The 27,223-nt window shown below is 45.5% G+C and overlaps 1 long non-coding RNA gene across 2 annotated transcripts; it reads left to right on the top strand.

Moving 5' to 3' along the window:
- The first annotated feature begins 638 nt into the window (after positions 1-638).
- Positions 639-20,474, top strand: LOC102140166 (uncharacterized). Of its 2 annotated transcripts, XR_006699223.2 has the most exons (4): positions 639-1,083; positions 17,038-17,088; positions 18,166-18,171; positions 18,641-20,474. It is a non-coding gene; the product is annotated as an uncharacterized lncRNA (long non-coding RNA). The 2 variants fall into 2 exon arrangements; XR_012415368.1 differs by lacking the exon at positions 18,166-18,171 and having other exon boundaries at positions 19,632-20,474.
- Positions 20,475-27,223: the final 6,749 nt, after the last annotated feature.

The raw sequence follows: 27,223 nt of genomic DNA, 5'->3' as shown, positions 1-27,223 counted from the left end.
TGTCTTCCAAGTATGGGAGTATCCTGGACCCTCCCCCCCCACTACCACCAAATGCAACTAAAAAGTTAAAAGCCCAGCATAGCAGTGGGCCTGTGTAAGTCCTTCCTTCCTATAGTGACTTGTCAGATTAGTTATGATTAGTCAGATTTTGAAAACTATTCCTATATTTCTTCTTTATATTGACTGGGGAAGAGAAGGTGTTTTCCTCACCATTCTCAGTGAAAGTCCTGAGTTTCAATCTGATTGGATTAGATTAGGTCACACATTCATCCTTTAACCAATCACTGTAGACTGGAAAGCACTAATTAACCTAGGCTAGATTACATATCCTACCATTGACCTCACTAGACCGAGGATGAGCAACTTGTCTAGGAACAGGGAGCAGAAGCAGTGGAGCAGAAACTCTTGGATTTTAGAATCAGATAGGTCCAGGTTAGTTCATTTTTTCATCAATTCAAAACACCAGGTGTAATGTACCAAATAAAACAAATCTAGTCCCACCCCTAACAGAGACATTAAAGCAGTGTATCAGTTATCTATTGCCATGTAACAAACCACTCCAAAACTTAGTGACCTAAACAATGACCATTTTATGTGCTCACCATTGTATGGGTCAGCAATTTGGGCTGGGCTCAGCTGGGTGATTCTTCTGGACTAATTCATGTGGCTGCAATTGGAGCTGGATGATCTAAATGGTCTCATTCCTAGGTCTGGCCATTGATGTTGGCGGTTGACTGAGCCAGGGGCCGCCAGCAGGCTAGCGGGGGCTCTTCACTCAGCAGCAGGGTTCCAAGAGGACAAGCCCAACACACATGTGCTTTTCAAGCCTGTGATTATCAGGGCTGTACTGCAACAATCTGCCGCAATCAGTAATGACCACATAAGAAAGCAATGACAAGTTATGATTACTGCTCTGAAGAGATTGAGCAGGATGGTATAGGAGAGTTACTATTCCAAGTGACCTCTGGGCCAGCAGCATTGGCATCACCTGGGAGTTGTGAGAAATCCAGCATCTCAGGCTCCACTGCAGGTCTCCTAAATCAGAATCTACAGTTTAACAAGATCCCCAGCTGTGTGTGTAAGGTAAAGTTTCAGAAGCTGATGACTACTGGGGGGTACCGAGGAGTGAAGGAGGGGGAAGAAACAGCACAACTAGTTTATGCCACTTGGTGTGCTTCTCACATCCTCATAGTTTCTGCCGTGACCTGGCTACCAAGCCAGCAGGGGCATTCTTCCACGGTCCTGGAGCTCCATAGGAGGGCCCCACATTCACAGTCTCATGGTGAGGACAGCTTTGGTTCAGTGGGTATCATCCAGAGGCAAGCACCTAAAACGGGAGTTCCACTGGGCTTGGCAGGGAGCTTGCCCCTGATAGGTGGGAACAAATGGGGCCTCTGTTTATGCATACACAGTGCCAGGTGGGGACAGAGGCCAGTGTTGGAGCAGCCAGTTCTGAGCTCCCTAAAGACCCCTAAGAAAGCCAGACCCTCAGGGCTGCTTGGTTCATCAGTCCCTCACCTGGCATGGAGGGTGATGGTGAGTTGTTAGGTCCATAGCCGTAAGGCTGTGAAGAAGCTTTCCCGGTGGGCAAATAGGTGGCGTTCTAGAATGCCATGCTAGAACGACTGTGTGTCCCATTTGCACAGGGCAATCCTGTTCACACCTGCCGTCCTGTTGTAATTATTAATAATGCCCCTTCTCATTCTGGTTTGGATCATAAATTAAAAGGGTCACCCTAGTTAAAGCCTGAGTTTAATCTCAGAATGCAGGAAGGTGCCTCTGAAAGAGCATTAGACCCTGAATCAGGAATAGGAACTCTTGTCTTTCCCTGTTTCTGGCAAGCTGGGGGACCTCAGGCATGGCCCTTTTTCCTTCTGGCTTCAGTTGCCTTATATGTCAGAATTGAGGGGTTGGATCAGACAATCCCTGCTAGCTGGGGAGTAAATGAATGTGAAAAGTTATCCTTGGGGGTTCTGCTCTATCAGCTCCATGTTGATGAGGACATTGTTCTCTCTCTAACATCTTTGATTCTATGTCCTCTGGGGACCCCACATTCTGCTAGATCCCCCCCTGGTCCGCAGGTTGCAGGAATCCTGGACTGGTGTTTCTGAGGCTTTGTCTCGGGGCTCTGTGCCAGTGGGGCCGCACTGCCTGTCTGCCTGTCTACTCCCCCATACTCTGCTCCACTGGGACCCTTCTTTAGCTTGTACTTCCTAGTTGTGTGACATTTGGTACAAATAACTTAATCACCTGTGACTGTTTCTCCATCTGCCATGGGAGATAGCGATGTCATTCTTGCAGGATCATGGATAGTGTACATAGCATCTGGCCCATAATAGGAACTCACCAAGGCATTTCTATGCCTCATATGTCTTAAAATTGACCACCTGGAGGACTCAGTTCAAGTCTTCAATGAGTTGAGAACTAAAGGAAGTGATTTACAAGCGTGAAGACTCTAGAAGTTTCCTCTCTGTAACACTCTGCAACACTGTGAACATTTCTTTAAAAAAAAAAAATTATTTACTTGTTTAAATAAATAAAAAATTAAATAATAAATAAATAAATAATAAATAAATAAAAATTATTTATTTAGAGACAGGCTCTTGCTCTGTCACCCAAGGCAGAGTGCAGTAGTGTGATCACATCTTACTGCAGCCTCCAGCTCCTGGGCTCAAGCTATCCTCATGCCTCAGCTTCCCAAGTAGCTGGGACTACAGGCATGTGCCACCATGCTCAGTTAATTAAAAAATATATATTTTGTAGACAGAGAATCTCGCTATATTGTCCAGGCTGATCTCAAATTCCTGGCTTCAAGTGATCTTCCTGCCTTGGCCTCCCGAAGTGCTGGGAGTACGGGCATGAGTCCGCATACCTGGTTGTAAGTGGAAGTTTCTATGAAAGTTGTCACTCCTCAGCTCTGCCTCACAGACTACATATTCCACCTGCCATTTGACTAATTGCGGGGAGGAAGGAGGGAAGCAAAACGGACATTTTATCCTTTAAAAGGATCCCATGGCTCCTGAGGGCTTTATCCTAAAAACACCATGTTGTGAAATCAAACTTTCTTGCCTGACTCTTGCTTCTGCAGTCTTTGGGACATTTTGCTCCAGCAGAAAGAGCACCATCTGCAATCTGACAGCCTTGTCCCCTCTGAACTCTACCGCCCTCTTTTTGACAAAGAAACATTGTCCCCAACTCACAGAATCATGAGGGTTATGCTAGGTGGGATTGTAAAGTATCTGTCCTGTGGTAGGACTCAATAAACTTAGCTTTCCCTGCCTTTTATCCTGTTCTCTTTCTGATTGCTGAGAATATGTACTTTTCTGTGGGGCAAGATAAGAAAGCAAGAGTTTTAATGTTCTAGTTTCTTTTTTTTTTTTTTTTTTTTGAGACGGAGTCAAACTCTGTTGCCCAGGCTGGAGTGTTGTGGCGTGATCTTGGCTCACTGCAAGCTCCGCCTCCCGGGTTCACACCATTCTCCTGCCTCAGCCTCCCAAGTACCTGGGACTACAGGTGCCCAGCTGTTTTTTGTGTGTGTGTTGTTGTTGTTGTTTGTATTTTTAGTAGAGATGGGGTTTCACCATGTTAGCCAGAATGGTCTCGATCTCCTGACCTCGTGATCCGCCTGCCTTGGCCTCCCAAAATGCTGGGATTACAGCCTGAGCCATCATGCCCAGCCTAATGTTGTAGTTTCTATTGCTGCATAACAAATGATCCCCAAACATACCTGCTTGAAGCAATAGGCTTTTTGCTCATGATTTTGTGGGCCAGAAATTTGGGAGGCTCCTCTGGGCAGGTCTTGCTGGGGATTTCTCATGTAGTTATGGTCAGATACTAGATGGTGCTGTCATTATCTGAAGGCTCAAATGAAGGAGACCAAGCAAAAACTGCATGACTTTTTATGACCTAGTCTCAAAAGTTACATACCATTGTTGCAGGACTTTTCCTTAGTTCAGTTAAAGATGGGATCCTTGTCCGTCTCGCAAGGCCAGAGTCCCTCCATTAGAGCACTTCCCGTCCCCACCATTTGAATCCCAGGGTCCGCACAGGAAGAGGAGAGCCTGACTCCTCCCTGCGGCAAAGGGTGTGAACTTCTGTGGCTCCACCCAGTGCCAAGGCTGGTTGGAGCTTTTTCTGGGGAGCCCTTCCTACCTGGCTGTCTCACCATCACTTCTGCCATATTTATTTGTGGAAACCAGATTTGAGAGGAGGGCACATAGAGCTCACTTCTCCTTGGAAGGAATAGCAAAGTAACATTGTTGGCCAGCATGTGGATGGAAGACATTATTGAGGCCATGCTGCGAAATACAATTTGTCACATCTCCTAAAGTCATATGTAAATGGGAGCTTTTTAGCAGTCAGGATTCTTGCTCATAAACTACAAAAACTGGCTCTGGTTAGTTTAAGTGAAGATAACTTATTTGAAGACCTTTAGGACTTACAGAATTGATGGAGGTTGGAAGAACAAGATCGGAAAATGAGTGAGAACCAAGGAGCTCTGGAGGACTGGGTGGCAGGTGCCCCAACAAGGGAGAGAGCATAAGGGCTGTCCAGTCCAAATAGCCTGAGCCGCCACTGCTAGAATAAATATGACCTCCACGTACCCGGCTCTAACAGGCAACACTTAGGAAGAGCGAGTTGATTGGTTGAGTCACATCCTTGCCTCCTGATTGGACCAGCATAGACAGAGGGAGGAGCCATTTGGACCTCCTGCTTTCTTAGTGGGAAGCTAGGACGTCCTCCCGCAGAGATTGTGCTCAGTGTGAGATTCTGCAAAGGAGAGGTAGAATGCTTTAGGGACTGAGTGGGAGAAGGGTGGGTAGATGTTGGATATTCCCAAATGGCAAACATCCCCCAGAGAGCCCACAGATTCAGACACCCCACCTGCTGTAGTTAGTGCCCGCATTAGTACAAGGGGTGGAGAGCTAAAGAGGAAGCTCAGAGGGAGCAGAATATCCTCAAAATATTAAAGGACTGGCACTTTGAGAAGCAATTTGATTTGTTCAACACAGGTAGTTGTAGGACAGATTTTTGGCTTAATACCAGGAAGAACTTAAATTTTTTAAAAAATTATATGTTTAGTGCTTTGAGTATGTAATGCAGTCACTGAAAAAATATTAAAAGCAACGCTGTGAAAGTCCCCCTCCCACTACTGTTCCTTATCCACTCACCCCTTACTTAATTCTCCACCTTCACTTCTGATGCTAATCTTAATAGTGTCTTGTTTATGTTCCCATAGATTAGTTTTTCCTTTTGAGTTTTTAAATTTTACTTTTGGCCAAGTATGGTGGCTCATGCCTAAAAGTGAGACCCCATCGCTCCAAAAAAAAAAAAAAAAAAAAAAAAGCTGGGTGTGGTGGTGTACACCTGTAGTCCCAGCTACTCAGGAGGCAGAGGTGGGAGAATTGCTTGAGCCCACGAGGTAGGCTGCAGTGATCGCACCACTGCCCTCCAGCCTGGGAGATAGAATGAGACCCTGTCTTAAAAAAAAAAAAAAGAAAGAAAGATAAAATTTACTTTAAAAATTGTGTGAAGATATACATAACATAAAATTTACCATTTTAATCATTTTTAAGTGTATTGTTCAGTGATATCAAATACTTTCACATTGTTGTGTGAACATTGTCACCATCCAGCTCCAGAACCTTTTTCTTTTATTTATTTATTGATTTTTAGTTTATTTATTTATTGTTTTGAGACGGAGTTGTGCTCTGTCTACCAGGTTGGAGTGCAGTGGTGTGATATTGCTTCACTGCATCCTCCACCTCCCAGGTTCAAATGATTCTCCTGCCTCAGCCTCCTGAGTAGCTGGGATTACAGGTGCCCACCATCACACCCAGCTAATTTTTTTGTATTTTTATTAGAGACAGGGTTTCACCATGTTGGCCAGGCAGGTTACAAACTTCTGACCTCAAGTGATGCCCCCACCTCAGCCTCCCAAAGTGTTGGGATTACAGGCGTAAGCCACCACACTGGGCCCAGAAATTTTTCGTCCTGCGAAACTGACACACTGTACCCATTAAACAATCACTTCCCATTCTCCCCTTCCCCAACCCCCGGCAACTACCGTTCAACTTCCTTTCTATGAATTTGATTACTCTAGATACCTCATGTAAGTGGAATCCTACAGTATTGCCCTTTTGTGACTGGCTTATTTCACTGAGTATTATGTCTTCAAGGTTCATTAATGTTGTATCATATGTCAGAATTCCCTTCCTTTTTAATAATGAATAATATTCCATTATATGTAGACACCACATTTTGTGGGTTTTTTTGTATTTTTATTACATACATATATATATAGGAGATAGTGTCTGGCTATGTTGCCCAGTCTGGTCTTGAACTCCTGGACTCAAGTAATCCTTCCACCTCAGCCTCCCAAAGTGCTGGAATTACAGGTGTGAGCCACCACACCCAGCCACATTTTATGTATTCACTCATTCAAAGACGAACATCTGGGTTGCTTCCACAGCTATTGTGAATAATGCTGCTATAGACATGGATGCACAAATATCTCTTCAAGACCCTTCTTTTAATTCTTTTGGCTATAGATCCAAGAGTAGAATTATTGGGTTATATGGTAATTCTATTTTTAATTTTTTGAGGAGCTATATTATTGAGTTTTGAGGGTTCTTTCTATATTTTAAATACAAGTCACTTATCAGATATGTAAATTGAAAATATTTTCTTCTAGACCGTTATTTATCTCTTAATTCTCTTAGCAGAGTCTTTAAAAAATCAGAACTTCTTAATTTTGTTGAAGTACAATTTATCCCCCCAAATTTATGGATTATGCTTTTGGTGTCATATCTAAGAAATCTTTTCTTTGAGAAGTCCTGTTGTTTTCTATTTTACATTTAGGCCTATGGTGCACATTAAGTTAAATGTAAGTAATGTGAGGTATAGATTGAGGTTTGTTTTGTTTTTCATATGGATGTCCATTTGTTGTAGTGCCATTTGTTGAAAAGTTTATTCTTGGCTGGGCGCAGTGGCCCACACCTGTAATCCCAGCACTTTGGGAGGCTGAGGCAGGCAGATTGCTTGAGCCCAGGAGTTCGAGACCAGACTGAGCAACATGGAGAAATCCCATCTTTACAAAAAATACTAAAAAATTTAGCTGGGCATGGTGGTGCACACCTGTAGTCCCAGCTACTTGGGAGGCTGAGGTGGGAGGATCACCTGAGCCCCAGGGGTCAAGGCTGCAGTGACCTGTGATCAGGCCACTCCACTGTAGCCTGGACATTGGAGAGAGAGACCCTGTCTCAAAAAAAATGAAAATAAAAGTTTATTCTTTCCTCATTGAAATGCCTTTGCAACTTAGTCAAAATTCAATTAACCATATATGTGCGAGTCTGTTTCTGGACTCTATTTTGTTCTATTGATATGTACCAGGAGAGTCCAATCTTTTGACTTCCCTGGGCCACATGGGAAGAAGAAGATATGTCTTGGGCCACACATAAAATACACTAACACTAACTATAGCTGATGAGCTTTTAAAAATTGCAAAAAAAAAAAAACCTCGTAATGTTTTAAGAAAGTTTATGAATTCATGTTGGGCCACATTCAAAACCATCTTGGCTGCATGTGGCCCATGGGCTGCAAGTTGGACCGGCTTGATGTGTACTATCCTCTCACCAGTACCAACTGTCTTGATTATTATAGCTTTGGAGTAAGTCATAAAATTAGTATAAATTCTCTAACTTTGTAGTTCTTGATTGAAATTATTCTGACTATTCTAGTTCCATTGCCTTTTTTTTTTTTTTTGAGATGGAGTTTCACTCTTGCTGCCCAGGCTGGAGTGCAGTGGCGCAATCTTGGCTCACTGCAGCCTCCACCTCCTGGGTTCAAGCAATTCTCTTGCTTCAGCCTTCCAAGTAGCTGAGATTACAGATGTCTGCCACCACACCTGGCTAATTTTTTGTACTTTTAGTAGAGATGGGGTTTTGCCATGTTGGCCAGGCTGGGCTTGAACTCCTGGCTTCAGGTGATCCACCCACCTTGGCCTCCCGAAGTACTGGGATTACAGGTGTGAGCCACCGTGCCCAGCCCCATTGTCTTTTCATACAAACTTTAAAATCAGTTTGTCCACTTTTGTTGTTGTTGTTTGTTTTTTGAGACAGAATCTCTGTCACGCAGGCTGGAGTGCAATGGTGTGATCTCGGCTCACTGCAACCTCTGCCTGCCAGGTTCAAGCGATTCTCCCGCCTGTCTACCGAGTAGCTGGGATTACAGGCGCACGACATCATGCCCAGCTAACTTTTGTATTCATTTTTAGTAGAGACGGAGTTTCACCATGTTGGCCAGGATGGTCTCAATCTCTGACCTTGTGATCCACCCACTTCGGCCTCTCAAAGTACTGGGATTACAGGTGTGAGCCACCACGCCTGGCAGCTTGTCCACTTTTACAAAAAAAAAAAAAAAAAAAATTCTGCTGGAATTTTTATTGGAATTGCATTGAATCTAAATCAGTGTGGGAAGAATTTATATCTTAGCAATATTTAATTTTCCAATCCGTGAACATGGTATGCCTCCTCTTTTTTTTTAAGGTTTTCTTTGTTTTTTGTTTGTTTTGTTTTGAGATGGAGTTTCGCTCCTGTTGCCCAAGCTGGAGTGCAGTGGCGCCGTCTTGGCTCACTGCAACCTCTGCCTCCCTGGTTCAAGCAATTCTCCTGCCTCAGCATCCCAGGAAGCTGGGATTACAGGCACCAGTCACCACGGTCCTGGCTAATTTTTTGTATTTTTAGTAAAGACGGAGTTTCACCATGTTGGCCAGGCTGGTCTTGAACTCCTGACCTCAGGTGATCCATATACCTTGGACTTCCAAAGTGCTGGGATTACAGGTGTAAGCCACTGTGCCTGGCCGCTTTGATTTTTTTTTATTAGTGCTTTATAGTTTTCAGCAGACAGACCTTGCACATATTTTGTTAGATTTATACCTAAGTATTTCATGTTTTCTGGTACTACTGTAAATAATGCTTCAATTTTATTTTCAAATTCCAATTGTTTATTGCTAATATATAGAAATTTATTTGATTTTTTAATGTTGACCCTTCCCTTTTATTGTTAATCTTCATTATAGATTAACTTCTCTCTTACCTTTCTCACATAAAGACTTTATGGCTATCACATTGCCTTAAGATGGAATGTTAAATACACTCTTTTAAAGTGAGTGAGGAAATGAAAATCAGCTGTAAAGTAAGGAAAACAAACTGTAGAGAAAAGCAAACAGACTATAACTAACTAATTAATTTGTTGAACTCTTATACCACTCTCATATAGAAAATGCTGTAATCCCATTAAATTTCTTTGTTTTCTACCTGTGTAAGCAAGAACTTAACTCTTAATTTTGGAGCACAGATCCCATTTCTCTGGATTCTTTGTCTCCTGGATGATCATTTCACCTTTTCACTTGAATAAACTTTAAACTGGATTCTGATCCTTTTAATTCTTTCAGGTTTACAGAGGGAAGATTCAAGCCTCAACAGGTCAGGTCAGTTGGACAAGGTGACCTTTAAGCCCTCTTCTAGCTTCATGAAAACAGATCTGAAATTTGCCTGATCTCAGCAATGGTAGTGAAAAGACTGTGTACCTGAATGATCTGGTGGCAGGTATGTCCTGTGCACTTAGTATTCTCTAAGTTCTGGGAGGGGCGGATTATCTCGAAGCAAATGCCAGGAAGAGGCAGGAGATTCCGGTATCCTGATATGCTTAGCAATATCATCTCATTCACCAGACAGGAAGCCCGTGTGCCTCTCCTCTAAGGCTAACTGTCAGGAGGGTAAGGTGTGGGTGGGTTTTATTCACTGCTCCATCCTCGGAGGCTAGCAAAGTGCCAGAAGAGGGAGAAATCTCTAGCGTTTATAGACAGACCAACACTTGTACCCTGAAAGGACACAGTACTACAAGGGATTGGTAGAGGTAATGATTACAGGCAACAGACTGTTCAAAACAACTATATTTAGACAAGTGTATTTTTGCAAAACAATGAAAGCTCAGTGTTCCTTTCAAAATGAAAACTTTCCTTTTCCATACCTCACTATCAATTATTTCAGTCTCAGATATGCCCCGTTCTGTTTCTCCCACAATATTTGACTTAATTAAGAATACGGTCGATTATTTACAAGGAAGTTATTCCTAAAACTGTTGTTCAAAATCACATCTGATTTTTTCACCTGACTTCTGTGGTATAGACGTTTTTGTTTTTAATGATGTTACTGGGGTTAACTTTTTCCAAAAGTGGTTTCTAAGAGTGAAAACCTGGGGGGAAATCATAAATGGCCAAAGAGGTTAAATAAATTGTTACCTTCATTAAGTAAAATACTTGCAGCCACTATAATGATGTGAAATTTTATTTACTGGTAAGAAAATTTCATAAGGTATTACTGAGTGGGGAAAAAATCAGTTTATAAAACACTATGTAAAATGTGATTCCACCCGGGCGCGGTGGCTCATGCCTGTAATCCCAGCACTTTGGGAAGCCGAGGCGGGCGGATCACAAGGTCAGGAGATCGAGACCACGGTGAAACCCCGTTTCTACTAAAAATACAAAAAATTAGCCAGGCGCGGTGGCGGGCGCCTGTAGTCCCAGCTACTCAGGAGGCTGAGGCAGGAGAATGGCGTAAACCCGGGAGGCGGAGCTTGCAGTGAGCCGAGATTGCGCCACTGCACTCCAGCCTGGGCGACAGAGCGAGACTCTGTCTCAAAAAAAAAAAAAAATGTGATTCCACTTTTGTTTTAAAAAAATTTTATATACGTAAATATATTAATATGCAAATATAAGCATACATAAATATAAGTATATAAATATTCTAGAACAATATACAACAAAATATTGACAATGATTATCTCTAGGATTTCAAATCATTTTTGTATTCTTTGTATTTGTTATAACAGGGTTTCTTTATTTTTTACTTTTATTTTTATTTTTTTTGAGATGGAGTCTCTCTCTGCTGTGCAGGCTGGAGTGCAGTGTTGCAATCTCCACTCACGGCAACCTCTGCCTCCCAGGTTCAAGTGATTCTCTGGCCTCAGCCTCCTGAGTAGCTGGGATTACAGGCACCTGCCACCACGCCCAGTTAAGTTTTGTGTATTTAGTAAAGACGAGGTCTCACCATGTTGACCAGGTTGGTCTTGAACTCCTGACCTCAGGTGATCTGCCCTCCTCGGCCTCCCAAAGGGCTGGGATTACAGGCGTGAGCCACCATGCCCGGCCAACAGGGTTTCTTCATAATCAGGAAAGGTAATAATGCTACTGTCATCTTATGAAAAACATTTAAATAAAAGTACATTTCCCTCTAAGAACACAGCTCTGGAATTATAACATAAGCAATTAGAAATGAACAAGAACTAGATCTAATACAGGTTTCATAAAGTCTGTTGCCCAGCTCTCTTGTGGCCCCCAGAGCTGTCCATCTTCACTTGCCAACCTGTGCCCACAGCAAACCCCCTTAACTCCAAGCCCTGGTACTCAGCACCACCAGCCTGGGCCTGAGTACCTCTCCCTGAGCTGGGCCTGCATGGAGCAAAAAATGTGTAGGCAGCCAGAGTCCCAGCTGCCGGGGAGGCTGAGGCAGTGTTGCTGCTGATAAAGCCACCGTCCATCCAGTAGGGATGAGATTCTTTAGACATCTGTACAATCTCTGGGCCCAAGAGTTTTCCTTTCTCTATCTTCCCTCTCTTCCTCCTCCCTTTCTCTTTTCTTCCCTTGCTTCCACTTTCCTTCCCTTGCTTCCACTTCCCTTCCCTCATTTTCTCCACATCTCCCAAGCACCTGGAGGTCACAAGGGACACAATGATGAATCACCCACAGTCCCCCTCAAGGGACCTGCAACTAGAGAGGGAAGCAGGTGAGTCCTAGAGTCTGCCTCTGTGTGCTCCGTGCCCTGAGGGAGGGCATCCTGGAGGAAGTGACATCTGCATCAAATCCTGAAGGATGAGAAGGAGTTGGTCAGGAAAGACGGTGGACAAGAGCCCAATCTTCATGGGCAAGTTGGTTGCTGCTTCAGGTTCCTGACTGGCCCTGGTGTTCCATAGGACCAGTCCTGCCCAGAAAATGGCTTTAAGTCATTCGTTGGCTGGGGTGAGCTCCCTGGCCATCTCACACCACTGCCTCCCTGGCAGCCCAGCCCACCTGGCCCTACGATGCAGCAGGGCTTGGCTGATGCTCACCTCATAAATTCTGCTGAGTCAGGGTCTGTTTCCATGCTTAGGACTTCCTGGAGGGGCTTGCACAACTGCTCCGCCAGGTCATGCCCAGGTTTTATAGTTCTCACCATCAGCTTGGCGATTCTTCATTATTTTGAATCCAGATCCTTTCTGCTGCATTCAATCCAGTGTCTTTTGCTTTATCACCAAGGTTTTAAAAAATGAAGAAAAACTGGTCTCCCTGTTCTGTAGAAGAACAGCTTTTCATCTAGAAAGCTGTCCCTCCTTCATTGTTAAGCCCTTGGGCTTTAAGCAAAGATGTGAGGTCTGCTTTAAGCAGGAATGTATTTGGGGATCTTTCTCATTACTCTCGCCTTGACCGTGGACCACCCTGGGCATTCAGATCGATTTGCCACTTGGGGGCCATAATTGAATGAAAGACCAATCCAGAAATTATTAGTTCATATGGAACACTGATTGTCTCTGTGGGTAAATCCACTACCCTCTCCAATTTTCTCCTAGTAACAGTTTTAAAAAGTATCTCGTAAGAAGATAGACCTTGGAGAGATCAGTTTTAGGATGAGTCAACCTTGAAGTTAGACATGGGAGCTGGAGACCAGGATAGGAGTATTGCAGTAAGGGTGAGGAGGCTCACTAAGATCATCCAAAGAAAGGAGAGCAAATAAACATCCATTGTTGTGTAATTTTAAAATGTTTTAATACATTCTAGTCACCAGGTGCGGTGGCTCATGCCAGTAATCACAGCACTTTGGGAGGCCGAGGTGGGCAGATTATCTGAGGCCAGGAGTTCGAGACCAGCCTGGCCAACATGGCAAAACCCCATCTCTACTAAAAATACAAAAATTAGCTGGGTGTGGTGGCACATGCCTGTAATCCCAGCCACTCATGAGGCTGAGGCGAGAGAATCTCTTGAACCTGGGAGGCAGAGGTTGGAGTGAGCTGAGATTGCACCACTGCACTCCAGCCTAGGCGATAGAGTGAGACTCCATCTCAAAAAAAAAAAAAAAAAAACACGAACAAAAACAAAACAAAACAAAAAACAAAAAAAAAACATATGTTCTATTCAACAAAGGAGAGAGAAAGACGGTTTGGAGGTAAGTGCTGGACACAATCATCAGAAGGAAGCATTCATTGGGGAAGTTGATTTAGAAGAATTGGAACGAGGTTGGAGGCGAGAGTCTTGCCAGGTTGGAACAGAATCCGGAACTGCTGCCTGGGCAGCTCCCACCAGAGCCAGTAGGGACTGAGGTTGGGGGATGTGAAGGACTTTGGGGTCAGCGTGGCTACACAGGCCTTTATCTCCTTCCTGTATTCTGTCATCGTGAATGGTAGCCTTCTATGGAGAGGCCACATGGGCAATCCCTATCTTCCTACTCCACTCTATGATCATCTGTCAAAGCCCTTTGAGTACGTGCTCAGTGCTCTCTAGGTCCAATGCTCTACCCACTTTAAGTTCCTGTAGGGAGTTGGAGAAATAAGTTGGGACATGCACACCCATGTGACTTTTGCCCTCTCCCTGCACCTTTAACTTCTGATTCATCCCTTGCGAGCAGCGTGTGCCCACGGCATGTTCTGGTGTATTCCCTCATGTCGAAATCAATTCAGTCCAGAGAGGAAGTGACTGGGAGCCACCATGGGGTGTATCACTGGTCTTTAACTGGCTGTTAGGTCCAGAGGCAGGACAATCAGAGACCCATCTCAGGGCCTTTGCTCTGTTCTTAGAGGTAGAAAGCAGCCTGTGCCCCAACTCCCTCACCCCCTACAAACCACACTCCAGGCAAGGGGGTCCAGCAGTAGTCTGTGGGTCCTCTTTTCCTTGGGAGCACACCCTGCCACAGTGCTGCTTCCCAGGAGAGAGCCATGTGGACAAGCCCCATCCTTCTATTCTACTCTGTACTCATCCAGCAAGTGCTGCAGAGCCACCGCATGGTGGCTGTGCAAGTGGCCAAGGATACAGGGCTTAATAAGACACCATCTGTTGTAGCCAGCCTCCAAGATGTATCCCTGGGATCCTTGCTTCTGGCATTCACACACTCCTTGGCCCCCTCTCACGTTGAATTAGGGCTGGCCTTGATCACTGGATTACAGTAGAAGTCTCAGCAGATGACTTCCAAGGTGAAGGCATTGTAGTTTCCACCTTGCTCTCCTGAATGGCTCCTTCCAGGGAAAGCCAGCTACCAGACCATGAGGACACTCAAGCAGCTCCATAAACAGGACCCTAGGGAAAGGTACTGAGCCCCTGGACAATAGCCAGCATTCACTTTCTAGCCATGTGAGTGACCTACCCTAGAAGTGGACCCCCAGCCCCAATCAAGCCCTCAGATGACATATGATTGCAACTACATGAGAGATCTCAAACAAGAGCTGCCCAGCCATGACATTTCCAAATCTGCAAAAATTATGACAGATTTTTTTAAAAAAGATTATTGCTGTTTAAAGCCACTGCATTTTGACGTGATTTGTTATGCAGTAACAGATAATAAAAAGCAAACCGACTTAGCCATTTTTATTGCTGTTCTCAATTCTCTACAACAACATACCTCCTTATGTCTTGCACACTGGGTAAACTACAGCACCTGCCATGCCTTGGATGAATGCATGGGAGTGGAATTGCTGGGAATTAGGATAGGGGTATGTTGGCTTTTACCAGTTTATTTTCCCACCAGTAAAATGTATGGGAGCTTAAACCTCCTCAACAACTCTTGGCGTTGTCAGTCTTTATCATTTTAAGCCATTCTGATGAAAGTATCATAGAATCTCACTGAGATTTTATTTTGCATTTCCCTGACAACTAATGGTGTTGAGTGCTTTTTCAGGTGCTTACTAGCCCTTTAGGCACCCTCATTTGTAAAATGCTTATTCAAGTCTTTTGCCCCCAGTGTTTGTTGGTTCGGTTGCCTTTTTCTTATTGATTTGTAGGAAACCTTTATATATTCAGGATATGAGTCCTTTGTCAGATATATGCATTGGAAAAAATCTCTTGTCTCTTGTCCTCTTTTTAATCTTTTGATTAAAAGAGGGTTTTGTTTTAATGAAGTCTAACTTACAAATTTTTAAAATTTATAGTAAGTGCCTTTTATGTCCAGCTTAAAAGATCTTTGCTTGGTCATGGAGACTGCCCCCCACCCTACTCTGTCTGCTTCCAGGAGCTTTATTGGTTTACTTTTCACATTGAAGTCTATGATTTATCTTGAATTAATGTGTATGGTGTGAGGAAGGGGTCAGAGTTTTTTTCCCCCTTTTTTTCCCTTATGAATATGCATAGAAAAGACCATCCTTCTCTCTATAGAATTGCATCAGCTCCTTTGTTGTAAATTAAGTGACCATATATGCATGGATCTGTCACAGACAGTTTTAAAGGTATAGATTTCCAGATCCTCAACTTCTCTATGTCTTCTTTTCTGATGTGGATCTACTTGCCTCTGCAGTCAAACCTCAAGCCAGTCTTCTTTTCCCATCTCATTTACCTTTCCAAACAAGGCCAATCTGACCAATCCCAGTCTGACCATGGTACATGAACTAGACATGTGCACACTACTGGAAACTCAAAAAAAGCAGTGACTGGAGAATGCACACCCCCTGAGACAGAGACCCCTTCAAAGCACAGAAAGCATCTGCTATAGAAATTGAGGGGAACAGCACTTTTTTCCATTTATGGGACAAATTCTAGGTGGCAAGACTCTGTGTGTTGTCTATTTTGCTTAGAATTAGAATTTAGAATTGAAATATTATGGGCGGGCTTTGTCTTGAGGCTGTGTATTACATTTATTTGAGTCTGAAAATGACTTCAGATTTTCTTTTGATGGATAGTAAGTCTAATTGGGCTGACTGGGTTGGCAATGAATTCTGGCTTTGCCAATTAGCTTATATGGCAGATATTTTCCATAAATTAAACAAACAAAATATGCAACTCTGAGGTTCTGGAGAAACTATACACAACATGAGGGAAATTATGTTTTCTTGCAGCTGTTAAAATTATGATATGAAATTTAGATGTCAACTTAAAATTGTGGAACAGAGTATGCAGTTTTCCAAAACTTATTTAGGGGATGTACAACAGGAAATGTTGAAGACTAGTCTAAAGCAGTGGTTCTCAACTCCGGTTGCAATTGGAATCACTTAGAAAATTTGAAAGATGATGATGCCTGGGCTTCTCCCCAGGCCAATTAAATTAGAAGAGCCAAGAGTGAATAGTTTAAAAGCTCCCCAGGTGATTCAAAGTGCAGCCAGGCCTCAAACCACTTTCTCCATCCTCCACCCTGCCCTGTTTCTGTGTACTCACGGCCATCTCAGCCCCTCTCCCTTCCTCACCCCCAACGCTCAAGGCTGTCTCCCCAACCCCCAGACCCATATCTAGCCCCAAGCGTAGACGTTACCTCTTGGACATCCACAAGCCTTTTGAACGTAGCATGTCCCAAACCAGCCTTGGCAATTTTGATCATGCATTAGTAAAAACTGTGGGGAGTGTATACCCCAAAATGTGCATATTTTTAAAAAGTATACACATTAATCACTATGTTAATATGTTATGCGCATTTTAAATGGCTATAAAACAGAAAATATAAAAGTATGAGGCCAAAAATTAGTATAATTACAGATTTTAATATTTTCTCTCTACATTCTATGGACAACCTCCATGCCTTTGCACATGCTGATCCTTCTTCCTGGAATTTCCTTCCTTTGTCCTCATGTACAATTTTCTGCTCGTCCTTCAAGATGCAGCTTGCAAGCCTCCCTTTAGACACCTCTACAGGTGGAGCCGACCATGCCCTACTTCCATGGCACTGTCAGGGGACCCTTATAGGCTTCTTTCTTCATACCTGTCATGGTATATTAATCCTGGTGTTTGAATGTCTCTCTCTCCCCTGCCAGCTCAAGAACCTGTTGAGAGGAGCCCCTAGCATAAGACCTAGCTTGTGATAGGTTTGTAATAAATGCATTGATGATGCAGTGAGTTGAACAGTGGAGTGAGCAAAGAGGAGGTGGTCAAAATGTCTAACAACCCGTAGAGTGGCTGGGTGGGGGATGGCGGTGGTAAGTTCAAGGGCATGGCACCAGAATCTGCTTGACCATTTGGTGAAGGCTTTCATGGCAGAAGGGGAGAGGGCAAAGAAGTGCATGCAGAAGAGACTGCAAGGGCAATCTGAGCTCACTTTTATGATGAACTGCTCTCGTGAGAACTAATGCACTTCCTAGAACTAACTCACTCCTGTGTTAACGGCATTAATCCATTCATGAGGTCTCTACCCTCATGACCCAATCACATTTTAAGGCCCCACCTCCCAATTCCATCAGTGACAATTAAATTTCAGCATAAGTTTTTGTGGAGACACTCAAAACATACTATATATATAAAATATGCCTCTGCAGTCAAACCTCAAGCCAGTCTTCTTTTCCCATCTCATTTACCTTTCCAAATAAGGCCTTTAACCCAATCCCAGTCTGACCATGGTGCATGAACTAGACATGTGAGATTTTATTTTGCATAAATAAAAAATATGTATATATATACACTGTGTTTCGAGTGTCCCCATAAAAAATTAACATTTATATATATCGTATTGTGTATGTATATAACATTTATATATATCATATTGTGTATATATATATAACATTTATATATATACATAAACATTTGACCTTAAACAACACAGGGATTACGGGCACCAACTTCCCAGGCAATCAAAAATTCACATATAACTTTTGATCCCCAAAAACTTAACTACTAATAGGCTACTGTGGATTAGAAGCCTTCAATAACATGAATAGTCAATTAACACATATTTCATATTTCATATGTATGATATATTGTATTCTTACAATAAAGTAAGCAAGAGAAAAGAAAATATTAAGAAAATCATAAGAAAGAGGAAATATATTTAGTATTCATTAGGTGGAAGTGGGTCATCATAAAGGGCTTCATTCTCATCTTCATGTTGAGTATGCTGAGGAGGAGGAAGAGGAGGAGTTGGTCTTGCTGTCTCAGAAATGGCAGAGGAGAAAGAGGTGGGGGAGCTGGAAGGGGAGGCAGGAGAAGCAGGCACACTCAATGCATTTTTGTTGTTGTTGTTTTGTTTTGATTTTTTGAGACAGAGTCTCACTCTATCACCCAGGCTGGAGTTCAATGGCGTGATCTTGGCTCACTGCAACCTCCGCCTCCTGGGTTCAAGCAATTCTTCTACCTCAGCCTCCTGAGTAACTAGGATTACAGGTGCCCACCACCGCACCCCACTAATTTTTGTATTTTTAGTAGAGACAGGGTTTTGCCATGTTGGCCAGGCTGGTTTCAAACTCCTGACCTCGTGATCCACCTGCCTCAGCTTCCCAAAGTGTTGGGATTACAGGCGTGAGCCACTGCGCCTGCCAGTGCACTTTTTATTGAGAAAAATTTGTGTATAAGTGAGTACACGCAGCTCAAACCTATGTTGTTCAAGGGTCAACTGTGTGTGTGTGGGTGGGCGGAGGGGGGATGGAGAGAGAGAAGGAGAGAGAGAGTTCTTATAAGGAATTGGCTCACACGATTATGGAGGCTGCCAAGTCCTGAGATCTGCAGTCAGCAAGCTGGAGACCCAGGAGAGCTGATGGTGCAGTTCTAGTCTGAATGTCAGCTGACTGGAGACCAAGGAAGAGCCAATGTTTTAGTTCAAGTCTGAAAGCAGGAAGAGCACTGATACTGCAGCTGGAACGCAGTTGGCAGAAGTAGTTCCCTTCTCCTTCAGAGTGAGGGCCAACCTCTTAATTCCATTCAGACCCTCAGCTGATTGGATGAGGCCCACCCACATTTGAGGGCAATCTGCTTTACTCAAATGATGATCTCATCCACAAACACCCTCATAGACATACCCAGAAAGAATAGTGTTTGACCAAATGTCTGGGCACCCCATGCCCAGTCAAGTTGACCCATAAAATTAACTGTCACAGCAGCCAGGGCAGAAATGGAAGTGAGACAGTGGTGGTGGAGGAGCTGCAGCCAGCACCTGAGGCCCTGCCCTGTGAGAGGTCCTACAGAGATAATGCGGAGCTTATGCCAGGCCCTGTCCACCTGCTCACCCTTAGGGGCAGAGACAGTCCTCCAGCCAGGAATAAGGCTGTGCCAAGAGATTCCCTTCAGCTTAGGCAGAGTGAAGATGCCGTACCCCAGTGATTCTCAATTGGGGCAGTCTTATCTCCCAGGAGACATTTGGCAATATCTGAATACCTTTTCAGTTGTCACAGTGAGGGTGGTGGTCATACTCCTGACCACTCACATCCAGCGGGTAGAAGCCAGGGGTGCTGCTAATGCACAGGACAGCCCCCACAACAGAGATTGATCAGGCCCCAAATGTCACTGGCGCTGAAGTTGAGGAACCCTGCCCTCACCTTCTTTACACCACACCTTCCCTCAAACTGCTCCTGGCGTGCCCTTCTCCATCAAGCCAACTTGTTAAACCTCTTCACGGCTGAGATCATGCTACTTTCTTCTTCAGATCTGCCACCCTCTAGCTGGGTGACTTTTAGGCAAGTGATCTGACCTCTCTGAGCCAGAGTTTCCATCTTGTAAAAAAAATCCCTTCCTGCATGGTCAGTTGTCATGAAAAGGACACATGGTGATGGGCAGACAAAGACAAGGCTTAGCTTCATGTTTGACTCCTGGGAGCACCCAGTTCATGGAGGCTGCTGCTGTTACTAATCTCTGTTTCCATCTTCCCCTGGAAATCCTGAGGTTTATTTGTGAGTCTTTGGACTGATATATGGACAACATACTCTGCATTAGCATGAAGAAGTGAGTGAAGACTCTCCCTTGAACTGTGTGACTGAAACAGCAGAGGTCACATCTCGATATCTCAGTGCCTTTATAGTGCCAGGGATGGGGTAGGTGCTGAGCGCCTGGTATGTGCTCACCCTATGCTGTACAAAACACAGAAAGCCCCACGGGGTTTGAACTGTAATTAGGTAGAGGGTGTGTGGGACTCCCCTTGGATCGCTGACTTTGGCTTCTGCTCCCGACCTGCATAGGCAGATATTTTCTAGTAGATATCAGAGACTCCGGTTGATAGCACTACAATGGCTTTTCTCCCAACTTTTTATTTTACAAATTATCAAGCCAACAGAAAAGTTGCAAGAATAGCACAATGAACATGCATATACCCTTCACCTGGATTCACCACTTTTGTTTCGTTTCTCTCAGTATACATGTTTGTGTGTGTTGGAGACATATGGCATTTTACCTCTAAACCAGGCATCTCCTAGGAACAAGAACAGCTTCCCATATAACTACAATACAATGATGACCCTCAAAAAACTTTGCATTAATAAATCCCATTAGTTAACATACCATTCTTAGTTCACTTTCCTCAGTTGTTCCAATAGTTTTTTTTTTTCAAGATTTGTTTTGATCAAGGAGCCAATCAAGAATCAAAGCATTTTGTGGATTTGTCATGTCTCTTTAGCCTACAATCTTTGCCCTCCTTGTTTTTTTTTTTGTTTTTTTTTTGTTTTTGACATCCAAGACACCTACATTTCTTTTTAAGACTGCAGACCAGTTGTTTTGCAGAATATCCCTGGATTTGAGTTTGTCTGCTGCTTCTGTGTGATTAAATTCAGGGTATGCATTTCTGGCAGCAATAGCACATTTGAGGTTGTGTCCTTCTTGGGGCAGCCCATCAGGGAGCAGCACGTGATGTCTAGTTCCCCACTATTGCTGTTCTTATTTTTGATCCCATAAGTTGTCATGCAAGAGAGTTTTGCAGAGAGACCTACATCCTTTCCTCTCACTCCATAAGCCACCTACACTGAAGATCTCCCCATGAGTATGGGGAGGCAGCCCTGTCTGTGGCTGAGGGACTAGAGATGATGGAGGCATGTCCAGATCTGCTTCCCAGGGCCCCTAGCCCCTTCCCCCAGCCCTAATCCCCACTCCCAACTCCAGGGAGGGCATGGGACTCCCTCCCCTGGGCCCTGCCTTTGCAGACTTTTCAGAGAGCACCAGAGGGGAATGCCATTACCCACCATCATAGAAGCAGCACCAATTATATTTGTGACATTTTTCAGTTTACAAAAGACTTTCCTATTGCTTTCTTTTCTTTTCTTTTCTCTGAGATGAGGTTTCACCATATTGCCTAGGCTGGTCTCGAACTCCTGGGCTCAAGCAATCCTCCTGCCTCAGCCTCCCAAAGTGCTGGAATTGCAGGCCTGAGCCATTGTGTCTAGCCCCCATTCATTTCTAGTGGCAAATAGTAAAAACTGCCACTTCATCAAGTATATACCACCAGTCTCGGGGTTAAAAGCATCATTATGCATTAAGGTCATCTTAAGGTCATCCCAGGTACTCCTGTCACCCTCTGTATGGATGGGGAAACCAAGGCCCAGAGAAGTTAAGCAGCTTGCCCAAGGTCCCCCAGCTAGGAAGTGGCAGGGCTGGGACTGGGGCCCCAGCCTCCTAGAGCCTCTGGGTCACTGTGCTAAGCCCCAAGCTGCATGGTCTGCTTTGAGCATCACAGCAAAACGAGAGCTGAGCAGCACAGACACGGAGGTACCCATTTGCAAATCGAGGAAATCAGGCCCAGAAAGGGGGTGTGATCTGAAAAAATTTGTGAAACTGGGACCAGCCCCAAGAACTTCTGAGTCCTGGCCTAGAGTCTTGCCACAGCCTCGGGCTGCTTGTGGGACCAAGGCCAGAGATGTCAAGGATGCCAACAGTCATCTATCAAGGGGGATGAGTAGAGAGAAGGGTGATAGCAGGGACAGTCCCAGCACCACGCCCTCAACACAGCCACACCAGAGCAGGGGAGACTCCACCTCACTTGGAAGAAAGACAGTCTGAACCACCTTTGCCTCGAAATCCATCTCCCTTCCTGCCAGAGTGGCTACCACACCCTGCCTCTCCCCGGCTGGGGAAAGAACCATTGTGTCCCAGCTGCCAGTCATCCCTACTTGTCAAGGCACACATATTTTAGGAGGAAGAGGCTGGTTCCTACGGAAAACCCCTGCCTGGCCTGATAGACTTGAGCTGCAGGTTTCTTAAACCCCGGTCTCAGATGACAAGCCAAGAATTCCACCTCCGGGTTGTAAGCTGAAGTAGCAAGCTGGGGTGGGGTGAGGGAGGTAGCCTGGAATCATGTGGTAGGGTGTACATGAGACAAGAAAAGCCAAAGGGCAGAGAGTGAAGGTCTACCTATTATCTGCCCTGCAAATCCTAGATCAAAGTCCACCTCTTCCACGGAGTCCACCTCTTCCACGGAGTCCACCCTGATCGCCCCAGGGCCCATGAAGCTCTCCTCAGGTACACAAGTTTGCTTGTTGGGGCAAACTTGTACCTCCTCTTCTATAGTGCAAATCTGGGGGCCATGCTTATACAGTTATTTGGGCCTGATATGGAGCTGTGTGCATTGGGTGCTCCGTACATGTTTTAAATAGCTGAATAAATTGAAAGAATCCATTCATCCATTCATTCCATTGGAAAAATAATTAATGGGCAACAACCGCAAGCTCGAATCTCTTCTAGGTGTCCTTGCCCTTGGGTGCTGATGTTCTAATGTAGGAAGACACCACAGACAGATACTGGAAGCACTAGGAAGAAACAGTGTATGAATGCATGACATGGAGGTTGGGATAGGAGAGAGCGGGGAGAGAGACCGCCACCCTCCCGCCATCTCATCAAGCCCCTCTAGCCCCAGCCCCCTTTACCCACAAGGACAGACACTCTGGAGAGCACCTGGGCCTGGCCTGAGGTGGGCAGGCAGGCTGTTGGCCATGCCTTATGTGAGCTGGAGACAGAATGTTCTGGGAGGGGACATTTTTCCTAGGCTTCTGGAATAGTGGCCATTTTTTTTCCCAGGAGCACCAGAAATAAAACTTCCAGCCACCCAGGAGAGAAACTGAGAGCTTGGCCCATGCTAAGACCAAGGGCAGTTGAGGAAGGGGACAACAGCCTGGGGTGTTCAGAAAAGGGCAGTCACAGCTGGGCGTGGTGGCTCACGCCTGTAATCCTAGCACATTGGGAGGCTGGGGCTGGCAGATCACCTGAGGTCAAGAGTTTAAGACCAGTCTGGCCAACATGGTAAAAGCCCGTCTCTACACAAATACAAAAATTATCTGGGCATGGTGGTGGGTGCCTGTAGTCCCAGCTAGTCGGGAGGCTGAGGTGGAAGAATCGCTTGAACCCGGGAGGTGGAGGTTGCAGTGAGCCGAGATCATGTCATTGCATTCCAGCCTGGGTGACAGAGTGAGACTCAATCTCGAAAGGGAAAGGAAGGAAAGGAGAGGGGAGGGGAGGGGAGGGAAGGGAAAAAAGGCAGTCGTATCAAAATGCTGTGGGCTGGGAGTGGGGCACCGACAGATGAACTGATTTTCCCTGCTTCCCTCCATGGGGCCTTCCTTGGCCACTCAGTGTACATTGTACTTCTGGCCGCCTCTCTCCCACTTTCCTCCCCTCCGCTCCACACAGCACATATCACCCTCCGACATGCTGTCTGCTTTACCTATCCATTGTTAAACGCAGTAAATAAGTAAGGTACGTACTAGCAGGTTGTTTGCCAACCTTTCCCACCCTTCCTAGAATGCCAGCTCAAGGACTGGGAATGTTGCTTCATTTGTTCACTGCCATGTCTCAGCACCTAGAACAGTGCCTGTTTCACACTAGGTGCTCAAAGAATATTATTCATTCCTTCCTCCAACCTTCCGGAACACTCCCCAGGTGCCTTTTCTGTGCCCCATACTGGGCTGTGAGCAGGGGACAGATTTATAAATAAGATGTTACCCCTGTCTTAACAGAGTTCATGGCCCCCCTGGGGAATGAATGACTTCAGAGGGCGGTGTGCTCCCCACCCACCTCATCCCAAAAACTCTCTGTCCTAGCCCAACTTTCAACTTGGACCTCCAGTAACTGGGCCTGTAGAGCCTGCAGAGCTGGTATTAGCAGTTGCTCTGCTGTCTGTGGTCTTATCTTCTCAAATATTATGCAGGGGGCACTAGGAGAGGGCCCCACTGTGTCAAGGTGGCAGGACCTCACACAGGGGACAGGTGCCATGATCGATGTGGCTGGGAGGATGCTGGGTGTGGGAAAGAGAGGGCTTAAGTGATCCTCCCACCTCAGTGGGAAAGAGAGGAGAATGTGGAAAGGAGGAAGAGGGCATGATGGGAGGAGAGGCGGAGGAAGCTGAAGAGGGCAGCCTGCAAACCCCACACAGGATAAGACACAGTGGATGTGGTTGAGGTCACTCCAGGATCAAGGGTGAGGCCTTTCCTGGGTGACTGAGGTCCTGGCAGGGCTACAAGAGGCTGTGAAGCAATGCACTCGGCTTGTCCAACCAGAGAGAAGGCTGCATGTGGGTGGTGAAAAGCAACAGAGGGGGCTAGCTCCTCTAGGCTGGGGGGAGCCTTGCTGCTAGAAGCAGCTTTGGAAATGACCCATTCACACACTTCATTTTCCAGGTGAGGATGCAAGCCCAGAGAGGTTAAGAATTTGCCTGCGATCACCAGCAGAGGCCAGGACTCCTTCCAGCATCCCACACTTGCCTGCCTCAATTCTTCAACCTTGATTACTTATCTTTCTCTGGAGAATCTCAAGTGTCACATACTTTTTAATTGTTCCAGGCACTAGGAAAAAAATGAACAGGAACTGAGGGCATGTCACATTCCAGGCACTGTCTGGGCTCTTCACTGTGCTGTATCTCAGAGTAAGTCTCACCGGCTGGGTACAGTGGCTCAAGCCTGTAATCCCGGCACTTGGGGAGGCCGAGGTGGGAGGATCACTTAAGCCCAGAAGTTCAAGACCAGCCTGGGCAATATAACAAAACTCCTCCCCTACAAAAAAAATACAAAAAGCATTAGGTGGGCGTGGTGGCACAGACCTGTAGTCCCAGCTACTCAGAATAAGCCTCACCAAGACCCCGGGGGACATAACTGTCTTGGTTTTACAGATGAGAGAGTAGAGACTCAGAGAGGTTAACAATTTGCGCAGGGTCACACAACTACTCCGGAAGCAGAGGTGAAACCAGGGACTTCAATGCCTAGCTTTCCCTCTGTTCCCCCTATTCTGCAGGGGTCACACCACCCAGGCCCTCAGGCTGTGGAGGCTCTGGCAGTTGGTCTTGCCACAGAGAAAAGGATGGAGAGAAGGCTTCCGGACTGGAAGAGGCTCCCTGGGCCCCTTCCTTGATTGGTGATTGCTGGGGCTCACTGAGGTCAAGAGAGACCTAGCAGCTTCCTGGAATAAAACAAAGGGAGAAATGCCATAAAGGGTTAAATGCAATGGTATGTTGATATACTATAAACAAATAATTTTTTTTTTCCGAGATGGAGTCTTGCTCTGTCACCCAGGCTGGAGTTCAGTGGCACGATCTTGGCTCACTGCAACCTCCACCTCCCGGGTTCAAGAGATTCTTCTGCCTCAGCCTCCGAGTAGCTGGATTGCAGGCACCCGCCACCACACCCAGCTAATTTTTGTATTTTTAGTAGAGATGGGGTTTCACCATGTTGGCCAGGCTGGCCTCAAATGATCCACCTGCCTCAGCCTCCCAGAGTGCTGGGATTACAGCCACAGTGCCCGGCCAGGATTTGTTTTTGAATGTTAATTCATGATGACTATGTTAGTTGAGTGGCCCAAAAATGTAACCCAAGAAAAAAACCATCTGATAACAGGGTCTCCCTTCAACCTTGTATCCTCCTGGTAGTCTGAAGTCCGTCATTTGTACCTCTAGTCTACCAAATATGAAGGTCAAGGGCAAGTGGCCTTCTTGTGCTGGCTGTGGGTAGTGACTGTGCTTGGCTGTGGCTCCAGGTTTGTCCCACTGAGCCTCTGCAGGGCTCCCGAGTCAGCATCTCTCTCCTGGACCCTGTGCCTTGCCCCAGCAAGGAGTCCCCCAAGGGGCACCGGGGTTCCAGCACCACAGGTGTGCTAGGGGACTCTGGAAGAGGTCTGGATGGGAGGGCAGTTCTAACAATGAGCAAGACACCCCGGCTTCCCTATCCTTAAAGCTGGCCAGCCTGGCGAGGAGGTCTTCCACCTTCCCCCTCCCGGCCCAGGCTTCAGGGACCACGCCACCCACTGCCCTCTATCCCATAACGCCACCGCTCCTGTGTGGAACCTAGATGCTCATGAATCTACTTGCAGCAGCCTCCCCATCCCAGTCCTTTTCTCCCTCCCTCCACTTACTCCCATTGCTGTGTACTTAGATGGTTTTCTCCCCAGCAGTGAACGCACGTGCCTGAAGTCAAACCCTCCTTCTAGCTCCTTCCAGAGGGGACAAGCAGAATGGTGCAGTAGAAAGACTACAACTTTCGAAATCAGACAGCCTGGGGTTTGAATCTCCAGCAAGTTCCTTAGCCAATCTGAGAACTCAAGTTTTTCAACTGTAGGATGTACCTACAATGTCCACTTAGCAAGTATTTAGTTGAGAATTTAAATATATATCTAAAAGATCTGGCAACTGCAGGCACTTAATAAATGGTCCCTATTGCTGGTATTGCTCAGGCAGTGTCTGGCTGCTTCTTTGCCAAGGGAGTGGGAATACCCTGGTACCCCACACTGGCACAGTATGGCCACACTCAAGTTCCAAGCACCCTGATTAGGTGCTTAGCCTCAGATGTTATGTATGGCATTAGTGGCTTTTACAAATCTGGGATTTCAACTGGCAAGATATTTTAAAGCCAGCATTGGCAAGAGTGCATGGGAAAAATCATTGACCCCTGGTTCGTAGGGTGCACGCTTTGTCTGGTAAAATCTTTCTAGGGGAACATCTGGAGATATGTATTAAAACAGCTCTGCCTGCAGGAATTCATAGAAAGTTGTGCAAAGAATTACATATCTGGATGTTCATGACAGCATTATTTGCAATACTAAACAAATAAAAAATGTCCTCATCGCTCCTCACCTAACACTAGGGATTGTCGAGAAAAGGCACAGTATATCCTGCTATAAAAGTAACATTGTGGCAGGCTGGGTGTGGTGGCTCATGCCTGTAATCCCAGCATTTTGAGAGGCTGAGGCAGGGGGATCCACTTGAGCCCAAAAGTTTGAGAACATCCTGGGCAACATAGGGAGACCCGTCTCTACAAAAAAAAAAAAAATTAAAAAATT

This window comes from Macaca fascicularis, chromosome 7 (assembly GCF_037993035.2).
Source record: "Macaca fascicularis isolate 582-1 chromosome 7, T2T-MFA8v1.1".
Lineage (NCBI taxonomy): Eukaryota > Metazoa > Chordata > Mammalia > Primates > Cercopithecidae > Macaca > Macaca fascicularis.
The sequence above is the reverse complement of the archived record's forward strand: the minus strand, read 5'-3'. Positions and strand labels throughout refer to the sequence as shown.